We start from the raw sequence: 9498 nt of genomic DNA, 5'->3' as shown, positions 1-9498 counted from the left end.
CGATAGCATGTTTTTTATCAGTGCAGACATCCAAGATCTTAGAGACGTGAACACCTTAATTGGACAGTTTGGACGGTTTCGCAGATTTTTTTTTATGTGTCCTGTTAGTAGGGGTGTGAGAAAATATAAATATGGCAATATATAGTGATACTGAGCCGACTGATATAAGATTGATTTATCAGCGCCTGATATCACTTTTTTTTAATGGAAATGGTTTATGATTTCGATTTTTAAATGAAAATGTCAGAGTTGTCCAAACTTTTTCATGCAGAATCAGCCAAACAAGGTTTTCTGAACCCCACAAAAGTATCTGTGGATTATTTTCGTCATGTTTTCGAATTGGCCAGCAGATAGTTTGGAAGTTCTGACTGCCGCTCGAGAGACTTTGGGATGATGAAGGAGTTTGTTTTGGATATGAAGACCAGGACGCTTCCTGCTGGGAAATGACCTTTGTCACAAAGTCAGCCTCCAACGTCTCTAATCTTTGCTTCTAACTTCACCTGCGTTTTTCAGTTCAGTCTGGCTTTATTGGTGAAAGGTAAGCTCCATAATCCTGGAGCGGCTCGATTCCTGCGAAAGCTTCAGGGTGGAGCAAGAAACAGATCCGGACAAGATATAAATCCATGAAACGCAGGTACGCTGGGAGGAAAAACAACTATATACAAGTCAACACAAGAAGTAAAGTTAGACCAGCAAGACGCTGTGAACGACGGGAGACTAATCAATTCTCAACAATAAAAACAACTGAAAATGGGAAAATGAACTGAATCATTGCAATAAATAATAAACACCACACAGCTCAGAAAGCCACTTGACTTGCTGTCTGGATCGAGCTTCAACATGGCGCTGCAATCGGTGGAGACATTCGTCCGACGTTATCTTTGTTCCTCCAGTAAAGGATGGCCCTGTGCATCATGTGCTGGAGGAGATTAGACAGCTTTGCTTTGCATTTAGAGAATTTGACCTGCTTCTTATCAGGAGTACCACCGCCATGCTCCTTTGTGTCAGTCAGAATGGACCACTGCTTGTTTTCCTGCTCCGTCCAGCTCGGCCTGCCATCAGCCACCCTCCTTTCTGCCGCATGGATTTACCTCCACAGATTCCTGTGTTGCTTGTCACCACTCAGCAGTTCCTTCCTTTCAATTCCGACACCTTTCTTTGAGCTTTTCTTTTCTTCTGACTGTGAAAAGGCAAACGATCAAGACCTGGCACTTTTCCAGGAGAGCCGTCTTTGACCCACTGATATATTTGTGTGTATTTCCGGCATGTGATTAGTGTCAATCTACAAACGGTTCAATCACATTTCTTTCTCCATGTCCAGATGGGACTTAAGTGCATTTGTTCCAGAACCTTCTATGAAATTGTTCCTCAGCTCTGGCCGTCGTGCTTTTTAATCATGATCTGCCTTTGTTGTTTTCTCCATGATTCGCTCAGCCGCTGAACTCTATCTGGTGTCGACTTTATCATTTTAGTGAAGCTTTTTCTCTTGGGAATATTTTGCGGTGAACAATAGTAATGAAGATGTTTTTTCTGTGGTGCTGTAGCAGTGTTGTGGTGTCAATACAGTGACATCTAGTGGCCCCAGACGGCACATGCCAGTGGATTTTGATATGCAGTTTAAAGCCTGACTCACACACTGCGATTTTCGGCCGTTGGAGATGAAAGATTGAATCGTGGGAGAATCTTTAGTAAAATCTGTGGTTGGGGCTCTAATTGGTGGGCGGAGTTGGTGCTCGTAAGCCTGTGATCAATACTAGACCGTGTCAGATATTTGGGCCTGAGACACTGTGACTACTAAGATTGTTAAGATCACACAGTGTGGGGAAGCTTTAAGGCTTGGTCTACACAACAACGTTTGTTTTAGCGGGGGGGGGGGGTTCTGAAAAGTTTCACGTTCACATGGCAACATTTTGTCTGTTGTCTGTGGAACCCACTTCCTCTGCACGTCCGTCACCAGACTCCTTCCACGACTCCTCCCTGACTCTGCATTGTGTTCAATTTGTCTTTGAGATGGGCGGAGTGTTGCAATGAGGGAGAAGCAGGAACCAGACGCACGTTTTGGGATTGTGCTTGAAACCATTGCTGCTTTATTTCAGCCGAACAGAATCAAAGACAAAACAATATATGTTAACATCTCACACACTGCATTGAACAGAGATACTGTGACCTGAACAATAATAAACGCTGAATATATATGACGTCACAAAACCACATAAACTCTGACACTCTGAAACCTTAAATCTAAAACAATAACATACACATTTCCTCAAGTCAATTCTTGCAATAAACTGTAGCCTGGTATAACAATACACAGTTACTGTACATAAATGAAGAAAATATTTTGTTTTCAACCACATATGTTGTGATGCTGCTTACCTTGCCGAGTAAGACAAAACAATACGAGGAAATAGCAGCTCATGGAAGGCGAAGTCTCAGCATTACAGTGTCCCGAGAGGGTCAAACTGAATAGAGTGCATTGTGTTCTTTTGAAACAACGACTGCAAGAGTGACACCTACTGGCAGAACTGCCTTACATCTGTTTAAATGGAAATGGCGGAAAAGCCCAAAACAATGTAGTTATTAATGTAGTTCGTACGTCAGGTCAGGAGTTGGCGCTGTTGGTTATTTTTGTAATGAAACCACACACACACACATGCACACAGAGAACAACACGCTAATGGCATTATCAGTGGTGAGTACATGGACAATCATATGGACAGACGGCCATGTTGGATTGTTATTCAGGGTGACTCTCAACTCAAAAAGCACCAAGTTGCAGTCGAAGACTTCTGTTTCCACTTGAAATCGTTGTTGTGTGAACAGGGCCTCAAACACCTCCAGTGAACAGGAGTTTGGAGTAAAAGTAACGAATGAGACGCCAGATTCTGCTCATGCTGAAGCCGAATAGAATCGCCTTGCTGTTGGCAGGGAGGGTAAAAAGTAACTGTGATTATAATATGACAGAAATCCAGAGGAGGCACCATGGTGGTGAAAAAGTTTGTGCTCCTTAACAGTAAAACGTTAGGACTATTTGGAGTTTGTCATCCTGTGGGTTTCCTCCAAGTACTCCCAAGTACTCCCAAGTACTCCCGGACCCATGAGCATGATTGGTAGAGTGTACGCTGCCATCGTGTTGCAGAACTCATCAGTCTTTTTGACACCAGATGACAACTTAACATATACCTGTCAGCCTCAGCTGCAAAGATAATTAGAAAGAATCTGCTTCCTGCAGCGTGTTCGCCTTGTCATGATGACGGCGTGAGCATGCTAAAATTGATGGCATTTATTTAGTGTTTATTGAAGATGCTGATTCATGTACGTCCTGATTTATCTGTCAACAAAGAGTCTCATCCTGAACAACTTTCTGCACGTGAAGCTCGAGATTTCTCCTCCTTCCAGTGTAAATGTGATGATTTGTACAAGGCGCTGATGTGATGCTGCGTATTCCAGGACATTTGTTGAACTTCTGATGAACACTCCATCAGAGATACGAGCCGCTCCCTCGGGCGTTAAGTTGCTGTCCCTCGACTGCTCGGGGGGAGGCGTTTGTGCCGTTGTGAATAAAGCAACCCAAGCTAAGTGGTAAGTGTCTCCGGCTGAAGGAAACCTCCTTAATTAAATGAAAACTCTTGAACTCTTTATGTGGAGGGTTCGCTGCGGCCGTCGGTCTCCATGGTGACCGCGAGATGCCGAAGACACAAATCTGGAGAGGAGACGTCGTGTAATTTTCTGATGGCGGCCGACGGCACGCTTCTGGGGCTCCCGGAGACGCCTCGGGCCATCTCTTGTGTGTTTATCTGAATGTCTGTGGAAATGCACTTGGCCATGACTGCATGTCTGCTCTGAAGCACTCTCAACTTTAAAATTGAATCATGGTCATGCAAGATGGATTATTGCATTATGAGCCCCAATCATTTTCACGACAATATGATGCCTGCCCACTTCCTCTTGTTTCCAGGAAAGTTTTCTCTCTCATCCCACACCACAAAAAACAAACACGCTTCCCTGCCCGCGTCATTAGATCCACTTTATTTTTGTCCACAGTTGAAGTTATGCGCAAAAAACACAGTAGCTGTATTAGAAATGTCCTGTACAACACCATTTGGACCAGGAGAAGCTGAGAGACGACAGAATATAAACTGCCTCACACACTGTTACTGCAGTCAGTGGATACACAGCAAATCAGCATTTTTACACAAATGTACAGTTATGAATTGTCAGGATTCGGTTGACAGTGTTCAACTCCTGAAAGTGGGAAATGGTAAAAACGGATGAGTATGGTAAATCACAAAAGAAACTCAAACTGTGTGAATTATCAAGTATTGTCAGTTCACTTCAGTTCCCTTCAGTGCTTGTTAAGCTCCACATCGTCATTCAGGCACTGGAAGCTACAGAAGAGTCATATAAAGGTTCATGAAACATCCGTTTCCGCGCTTTACGTTGCAGCACCGCAGCCTCCGGGTTCTTTCACACCATCTGGAGCAGCAACGTTACATCTTATGTAAAGTAAAAAGCCCCTTTTCCAACAGTTTTTGTCACATTTTACACAATTGTAAAGAAAGATTGATAAGTTTCACGAAATTGTTTCAGAGAATATCTTAGAAAAGATGTCGTATAAACCAGGAGGTTTCTTCATCATTGTAGAATTTTTTTGGGGGGGGTTTTCTTTATTTAATTTTAGGTCTTGGTACAGTCGAGTCTGCAATTCTTTGTTTTGTCCAATTACCATGATAAGATTTCGTCTCATCACTGCATTTCTTGGCATTTAAGTCACTTTAATCTTCATGAACAGAGAATCTTCTGGTAATTCCTTATCATCGTGTCCTAATTTCTTTTTGTGTTTTACCAGAGGAAGATGAATATTTGGACAAGAAACCTGTTTGCTGATTGGAAGTCTTCGATGAAGTGAATTTGTATAATACCGCCTGATATAATTGTCACTGTGATGTTGCACATACATGAGGGTATGAATTAAAGATTGAAGGTGTCCGCCTGCTGGGCGCCACCACAGCAGTTTACAGCATCTTGAGGATGGAGCATCACTTTCACCCCATCAGCCCGGTGGACCAGGGCGTTATAACGGAGGAGACCCAATCCCATCTGAACAAAACCGAAATACATCACAAAACAAAGGGGATTTCTCAGAAACAGTGGTTCGCTGCTCCTTCCAAGGGAAGAAATGGACTCAAGTCAAAGAAAAAACTAATTGTTAATGCCCGATATTTGAGCGTTTCCTTCGTATAATCAACTGTCTGTCAATGGCGCTCCGACTAGGAAGCTCAAGGTTCCCTGTCAACCGGATGTCAGAGTTATCGGAGCTGTTGCGGATGTTGGAGACTCAATAAGTTGTTTGAGTGAAAACACATTTTTGGTTTCGGAAAAGTTTCTTGGTGACACAGCAACCCTTTTAAAAAATGTGATGTCCTGTTTACGCGGAAATGGCAGAAAGGATGTCGTTTTTCAAGCAGAGCCACTCGCCTACGTGGACCACTAGAGGGTGCTGTTGTTTGTTTTTGTAAATGAAACCACGCACACGTGCGCGGAGAACACTCACAATGGCGAGTCCACGGACAATTGTACACACAAAAGTCAGACAGCTGACTGGTGACAGGTGACTGGATTGCTGCCCATCTACTCGCGCGTTTGCAGAAGAAGTTTTCCATTCCCGCGGAGATGGAGTCGAGGTGTTTTCAAAAAGATCTACACTGAAGACGGTGTTAAAATCGATGATAAAATTTAATTCCTTACGTCCTGAACAAAAATGTGATCCAGCTACTTTTCCCACTGTTTTTGTAACTTCCTCAACAACATGTCAACTTAGCACCATTGAGAAATGAGGCTTGAAGAAGTTTTTTTTTTTTTTTTTTAAAGGCTTTTTGAAGGTCTCTGTGAGGTAAAAAAGAAAAAAAGCTTTGAGTGAGAGTCTCTTTTGAAATCAAGGATGACAACAAAGGACTTTGAATCATTTCTAATGTGTTAGATTCAGCAAATCCAGAGGAGATACAGCTTCTCCGGAGAATGAACCAGGTAAAAACATATCTCTGCAGCCCAATAAGTTCTCCAAAACAACAATAAGTCTCTTTTGTGCTTGTTTCATCTTTCATCCTACCAACACAAAAGTGCTGCAAGGACAGCCTGTCTGAAGGTAAGAGAGTGGGAGCCTTTATCTTTGCTTCTACGCTTCTACGCTTAAAGAGCAGAATGAATTGGTCCATTCTGGGTTACTAACATGATACACAAAGTGCTTTTCCTTTGACTCGGACTGAACTTGTCATGTCAGGTGGGACTTTTGCGCACGGTGAAGTTGCCAGGTGGTGCCGTGGACATCACCCCTTTTCTGTGCAGAGTGAGCGTCTTCTTCCTGTGAGTTTTTCTCTGGTTCATGTGGCCACAGAGTGAAGGACTCTGACTGAGAACACGACATTCCGAGTGGAAACTCCTCGATTTTTGCGTGTTGGTTCAGAGATGCTTTATTTTGAAAACGACGTCCTTTTACATGAAAACGGCAGAAAACAATGTAGGTTCCACTGGTGGAGGATGTTGGTGGTTTTTTGCAATGAGAAATATGAAAACGTCGCCTCAGCATTGACCTGTGGATGAGCAAGGCGCACGTTTGCTGAAAACTATGAGGTCATCGCCCCAATAACCATGTGTTTAACAACAGCAATGGTGGACGACCTACTCCAGATGCAGAATCTACTGAAGCTCTTTGGTTTAATAAGGCGAGATGTCTGATTTTTCGATTACTCCATTTTGGCTGTATTTCTGTGGCAGCGTTACAGTGCCACCTATAGGCGGGGCATATGTACTACATCATTTTGAAGCGTTTCCATGGTGTCTTCTGGACGGGAAACTCTTTAAGAACGACGGGCGAGCATTTTCTAAAAATTCCATTTTGGAAGCTGTTTTCAAAGTTTTGCATTTTGAGTGGCTCCAAACACCGTTGTCGTGTAAACAGGCACCAAAGAAAGTTTTCCTTTCTCACTTGAAAACGTTGTTGTGTAACTGGGGCCTAATTGGTGACTCTGATTTGTGTGAGAGTCTCAGGGTTTTTTGCTCTGTGATGCAAACCAAGTTGGACTCTGCCTCCATCTGTAAACAGACTCTAAGTTTGATGAAGCAGTGAAATCGATGGACGAAACCAACAAGCATTAGGTCATTTTTGTTGATTATCAATGACTCGAACACAAGTTTAACTATAAGCGACGCTCACCTGTCTTGATTCTATCAAACTTTGGATTTGCAGCGACTGATTTAGAAGAATCTTGTTTCTTCAATCATCAGTGACAGTTGTTTTTTTGTTTTTTTGGATGATCCAAACATTTATTAAAAATCTTGCAGGAAGGAAAGGAAATGATAAGTTTCAGCAAATATGGCTGTTTTAGAGAACGTGAATGGCTGTTAAAACATAGTAAAAAAACGTTCAACTCCACCTTCTGCCTCATTTTAAAGTTTAAAATATGGTCATGATCAAACACAAGCTCAACTGATTTTTGAATTTTTCTTCAACACCAACAAAATATCCATATATTTTTGCAAGCATTTAATATATATATATATATAAAAAAGAATTCCCTTTTGCGCATTATGCCAGTGTCATGGTCACTTAGTTAAACAAGATGGTATTTATACATTGTGATGAAAAATGAAAAAAACAATCATAATCAGCCAAGTGATTTTCAAAGTTACGTAGGAATATCAAATCATGCACACAAGCTCACGTTTCATCAAAACTATTTTAGCCAGTTCTACATAATAGTAACTACCTTTCATTTCCCCTCATCTGTCACATTTGAAGATAAAGTCTGTACATTCTTCATTACATTGTGATTTATCAAAAATAGTGGCAGATGAAATATCCCACATATCCCGCAATTTATCAAAGCTGAGGCATGGTGATTGTTTACACTCAGGTATACTCCAAGTCCATCCATCCATCCATCTTCCATCCCGCTTATCCAGTCCAGAGGTGCTGGAGCCAATCCCAGCTTACCGTGGGCGAGGGCGGGGTACACCTGGACAGGTCACCAGTCTGTCACAGGGCACACTCCAAGTCCGAAAGATAAGATACACAAATGTCTCACCATCTGCTGCACAGAGAGTGGTCAATTCTTATTGTCTTGTTTGTCCAGGTTTATGTGATGAAGTCTGAAATCCTTTCAGGTAAATAAGCAGCAACTTATCAATGTGTGATCTTCACGTCCGTTTTTTCTCTTCTTAATCAACAGCAAGGCTGTAAAAAATCAGGTTGCAAAGTAGAAAGATAAAACCAAGGACACTCCTCATGTTACTCATGGCTTTAGACAAATTCAATCAAATGCAGAAGCTTCATGAAATCAACAAATTCACTAATGTCTCTTATATAAAGACCAAAATAGTCTTAATTGTTAGATCTGGAGCAGACGCTTAGAGAATAACAGAATCATTTGTAAATAGTCCATTTGAGTCACCCACCAGTTCATTTAGGTGCTAGTTTTCCTTTGTAAAAGTAAATCCAGGCCTTTAGTGACCTCCTAGTTACTGATGTTGGTTCTGTTTCTGGTGAAAGCAACAGTGCTGCAGACATGAAGACTTCACAATACATTTTAATGTCATCCACCACCTCAGTTGATGTGAAGCTGGAGCTGTTAAGTGACCTGGCTTGAGCTCACCGATCAAAATGTGTACTCACATTTTCTGCTCGTTAGCATTTCTAGTCTGACTTCATCCAAGAGATGGTTGGACTGAAATAATGACTTGTTACCAAGAAGCAATGGTGTGGTTGATCGATAAAAGAGAGCTTTTTACTGCCATATATTACTTTTCTTTGATGGCAATCCGACTCTTAAGGCCAACCGTTCTGAGAATCAAAGACATTGGGGTGGTAATTGACCTTTGGCTAAGCCCCGCACCCAAAGAACCAATACCAAAGCCAACTCAGACGTTCTCAGCAGAAAACCATTAGAGCTGGCAACACGTCATGCAAACATGCAGTCAGCTCTGACGGCTTGTCCGAGTTAGCAACAGTAACTAAGGGGGGGCGGGGCTTAGCCAAAGGTCATGGGATGGGTAATGAGCCCTCCACTACCCCAGTAGACTACCATTGGTCGACTGTCATGGTCAAGTTCAATGGACAAGGCAAAGTGATCACACTTTTGATCTGATGGTCAAAGTCACTCTCACATGTTGGTAGGAAATGAGCAGTGGTTGCCTTGAAAAGTGGACTTGGGATCGGGAGACTACAGGTTTGAATCCCACAGCTGACGGGTCACCACTGTGGGTCCCTGAGCAAGACCCTTGACCCCCATCAGCTCCCTGGAGCGCCGTAATGTGGCTGCACCACCCCACCCTAGAAATGGGATTGGTCAATGCTGAAAAATGGAATTTCCCCGAAGGGATTAATAAAGTATCATTAGTTCAATTAGTAAGTTATTTTACATGTCAACCTCCATCTGGCCAAGAGAACTCAACAGAATTTGATTTAAAAAGACATCATTAGAAGAATCATTATCCACATCT

Source organism: Lipophrys pholis (assembly GCF_963383615.2).
Source record: "Lipophrys pholis genome assembly, chromosome: 17".
NCBI lineage: Eukaryota > Metazoa > Chordata > Actinopteri > Blenniiformes > Blenniidae > Lipophrys > Lipophrys pholis.
The sequence above is the reverse complement of the archived record's forward strand: the minus strand, read 5'-3'. Positions refer to the sequence as shown.